General features: G+C 43.0%; 1 pseudogene; it reads right to left on the minus strand.

Moving 5' to 3' along the window:
- The window catches only part of LOC101658308, a 29,836-nt pseudogene extending 28,617 nt beyond the window's left edge, over nt 1–1,219 (minus strand).
- Nucleotides 1,220–4,678: the final 3,459 nt, after the last annotated feature.

Below are 4,678 nucleotides of genomic sequence, written 5' to 3' on the forward strand. Positions count from 1 at the left end.
GAGGTAAGCCAAAAGCCCCAAGCCCCTCAAAACCCCGTGGGTCTGTGCCTACTTATCTTTATGATGCTCCTCCTGTGTTCTAGTTGTGTTAAAGTTCCCTCTAAGCAGCTCTCCCGGGCTGGATTCTGCGGAGTCCCTCTGGTACGTGTCACTCCGTCGCCATCTTCCCGGAAGTCTCAGTTGGATAGTCTTCTTGCCTCTGCTCTATTTACTGTAAATTTTGTGCCAGCATATCAATCATGAGTCTCTCTTCCTTTCTCAGTTGTGCATGTATTGTTATGAAACTTCCTCTGATGACTGCCTTTGTTGTGTCCTGTAAGTTTTGGTACATCATGTTCTCATGCTCATTGATTTCTAGAAATTTCCCACTTTCATATCTGCTCTGGACCAGTACACAATCCTTTTGCAATAGAGAATTATTCATCCTCCAATTGCTTGCCATTATTTTATTCATCTTCCTTTTGTTGATTTATAGTCTTATGGCACAGTGGTCAGGAAAAGAAGTCTGTATGATATCAATGTGCTTAAATTTATGCAGATTTGACTTATGGGCTTTGACAATATGGGCTTGAAAAGAATGTGAATTTTTTTGTATTTGGGTGGAGAGCTCTGTAGATATCTATCAGGCCAAATCATCTAAGTCTAGTGTTTAGACCTTTAGCCTCCTTGTTGAGTTTCTTTCCCAGTGATGTATCTTTCTCAGAGAGTGGTGCATTGAAATCTCCTATTATAATTGTTGAAGCTGTTATTTCTTTTTTCATCTTTTGAAGTGATTGACATATTCTGCTGAATGCTTGTTTGGTGAGTAAATGTTTAGAATGCTTAGTGGTTCATGGTCTATGGTTGCCTTGAGCATTATATAGTGTTCCTCCTTATCTCTTTTTATGGTTTGTACTTTGAGATCAATTTTAACTGAGATTAGGATGGCAACTCCTGCTTTTTTTGTATTGCTATTTGCTTGATTCTCAGCCTATTTTTGTCTGTAATCTTCAGATGTGGATCTTGTAGGCAGCAGGTCGAGGGGTTGTGTTTTCTAAGACAATTTGTTAGTCTCTGTCTCTTAAGGCCTGAGTTCATTCCACTGATATTCAGGGTTATTACATCTATCTGCAGAGTCTGTAATGTCATCTTATAACTTTTGTGTTGGGTGTTTTCTTACCTCAATTTCTTTACCATGGGTTGTGTATATGTATGTTTGTGGAATTCTTGCCTTCTCCATCGTTGAACCAGTGTTATCTTGGGGGATGTTTTCTCTTTGATGGTGTCTGGGTGGAGTTGTTCTGTGTGGCGGTCTCTTGTGGCAGTCTGCTTGATGAGTGTTGTTCTTATGCTCATACTGGGTTGGCAAGGATCTTTTGTAGTGCTGGGTTCCTTTTAGCATATTCTTTGAGATTTTCCTTGTCCGGGAAGACTCTCTCTTCTCCATTAACTTTGATAGATAATTTGACTAGATAGAGTATTCTTGGTTTTGTGTTATTTTCCTGAAATTTTCAGAATATGTTGCTCCACTCTCTCCTCTTCTTCATAGTGTCCACTGATAGGTCTGAGCATATTCTTATATGCTTGCTTTTATATGTGATTGCCTGTTTTTCCCTAGGTGCGCTCATAATTTTCTCCTCTTCCTCTTAGTTGGATAGTTTAACAATTATATGTCTTGGTGACTTCTTGGGATTTAGACTAGTTGGCTTTCTTTCAGCCTCCAGGATGGTTGCCTGGTTTTCATTCATTAAAGTAGGGAAGTTTTCCTTCAAGAATTCCACCATTATTTTGGACGTTGACTTCCTTGATGTGCATTCCTCCAGTAATCCAATTATTCTGATGTCATTCCTTCTCAAAACATCAGATTTAACTTTCAGGTTTTCTTCAGCTTCTCTGATGGAGTTGTTAGACTTTTTCTCACATTTATTAATTTATGCTTGCAAATCCTCTAGGTCACTGGTGCAGTTCTCTGCCTCCATTCGCTGGGTGAAGTCGTGAGTTTGCGTTTTCTCACCTCTTAGGCCTTGTATTTCCCTTTGCTGCATGAACCTTACCTCCTCTATCACTTCATCCTTTTTCTGTAATGCTTCCCTTATGTCCTTTATGAGTCTAAGCAGGTAGTTTTCTGGCATTGGATTTTGTTTCTCTTTTCTTGTTGAAGCTGTGGAAGCAGCTTGTTGTTTTTCAGTCGATTTAATGGAACTCGGTGCCATTTTCCTGGATGTCTCAGAGCCCTGTTCTCTCTCTTTGGGAGGTTGGTGTTGGTGTTTCAGACAGGTGACTTTAGCCAACTGCCTTGCTGGGTTGTGTTTCACCTTTGTCCTGCTGGGGATTCCCTCTTGCCTTGGCCTATTGTTTGTGCTCCAGCCACCCTCAGGTCTCCTTAGGAGCTGCTTTCGGCAGTGCATGCTGTGGTCTGATGGAAAGTGTTGGCCCAAGTGAAGGGAAGCATAATTTCAGGGATGGGTGGGGATTGGATGATGTATTCCTGGCTAGGTGCACTTTCCACAGGTAAACGGGTGGGAAGGACGCCTGCTACTTCTGATAGCATGCAGATTCACTGCTCCAAGTACAGGGGGCTGGGGGAGGATTGAGTAGGGAGAAGGGAGAATGGAGCAGACAAGCCCCCAAAGTGCTGGTACCTATGGCGCAGCTGTAGAAGATTCTGCCATACTTGTGTCCGGCCCCTGGCAGGCCCAGCGCTTCGGAGCAGGATGGGAAACTCTGTGTGTTTGTGTCTGGTCTACGTGGAGCACTGAGGCAGGACAGAAGCCTGGTGGCCCTGTGGCACTGGGGTGTGAACCTCTTGGAGTGAGAGGGGCTGGCTGGCGGGTCTGTGAGGAGCACCCAGATGAGGCGGGCACCTTGGGTGTGTCCTGGCTGGTGGGTCTGTGTGGAGCACTGAGTCAGGGCAGAAGCCTCTGCCGTATGCCTGGCAGCCCTGTGGCACCGGTGCTTGCACCTCTGGGTGGAGGGGAAGGGCTGGCTGGCGGGTCTGTGAGGAGCGCCTAGACAGGATGAGCACCTCGAGGGGTGTACTAGCTGGTGGGTCTTCCCAGAGTACCAAGAGTGGATGGAAGCCTCCACCGTATGCCTGGCTGGCCTGTGGCGCAGGTAGAGGTGGAGAAGGTGCACTGAGCACCACAAAAGAGGCAGCTGGTGGGCTTGAGACCATGGCTGTCCGCAGGGATTGTAGGCAATGGGGTCTAAGTCAGCTTCTGTTTCAGATAAGTGCTCTGAGTTCTCTTGGGAATCAACAGACAGACTTGATAACCCTACTTGGACCCAAAACTCCCCACTCACCGATCTCCACGGAGCTCTGGGCATGAGTTACCTATCTGGGTGCCATCTTCTAAGGAGTCTGTGTAATATATTTAGTATATAATTATATATCCATCCTATTGGAGCCCAACAATTATTATAAAGATTATCCATTTTAACCTATCCAGCAATACCTTGAAAGATAAACCTGGTGATCTGCTTCAATTTAGTTACAGCCACGAAACCCTTACAGTGCACAATTATATCTATAATGCCTCATGTTGCCATGTGTTGGAATTCACACAGTGGAAACTAATAGCACTGACTATATTTTGTCTGATTCAATGACCACCGACTTAAATGAAAACAAAGAGAAGATTTTGGAGATTTATTTGTGAAAGGGTTAAGAAAGTTATCTGGTCCCCTGAGGATTTAGTCTTAGAAACCTTATCTATAAGAAAACACAGAGATATGGGACTTATGATAAGGAGTCCATGTCTAATCTTACCGTTAGGTGCAAGATAATTAGTAGAGTATGTATGTATATAATTTCATTTATGTGAACATATGTGTGTACATAACTTACTTTACTTAGGCATATTTGGCCTCTAATATTTTGAAGTCATAATGAAATATTTTCTCTTCCCCACCTTTTTGTCTCTGACATATCTGAATCTCCTCCTGCTACTACCCCTGCTTCAATAATAGAACTATTACAGTCATCTTAAGGATAAGAGTCACTTAAAATAGATAGAGAATGGCAGATAATTTGTTTCTTAACTACATTTCAGAGTACATTATTAGACAAAAAAATATGGCATGAAAATATTTTGAGTCATGTGTAGGATATGCTGAAAGAGTATAATCGCTTCCTAGTGTATTAGAGCTTAAATTATGAGCACCCCGGTTTTCAAAAGGAGCCCATGAGGCATATTAGTCATGTATTGGGCTGCTAACTCAAGATATGAAGTTCAAAACCACCAGCTACTAGACCAGAGCATGTACACAGGTACAGATAAGAGCTCATGACACACAGAATCCAGGAACAGGAATGGGAATAGCATACCAGAAGGGTAGGGAAAAGGTAGGGAGGGGAGGGGAGGAAAGGGGAACCGAGTGCAATGACTGACACATAACCACACACCCCACCCCTCCAGGGGGACGAACAACAGAAACCATGGGGGAAGGGAGACAGAGGTTGGTGTAAGAGATGAAAATAATAATAATTTATAATTTATCAAGAGGTCACGGGGATAGGAGAGGGGAGGGAGAGAAAAAAGAGCTGATACAAAGGGCTCAATAGAAGGTAAATGTCTAGAAAAGAGTGATGGCAACATATGTACAAATATACTTGATTCAATTGACGTCTGGATTGTTATGAGTTGTAAGAGCCTGCAATAAAATTATATTTTAGATTGAGGTTTCTTTTGTACCCTAA

Source organism: Echinops telfairi, unplaced genomic scaffold (assembly GCF_000313985.2).
Source record: "Echinops telfairi isolate 266 unplaced genomic scaffold, ASM31398v2 ScPeMD7_7429;HRSCAF=8467, whole genome shotgun sequence".
Lineage (NCBI taxonomy): Eukaryota > Metazoa > Chordata > Mammalia > Afrosoricida > Tenrecidae > Echinops > Echinops telfairi.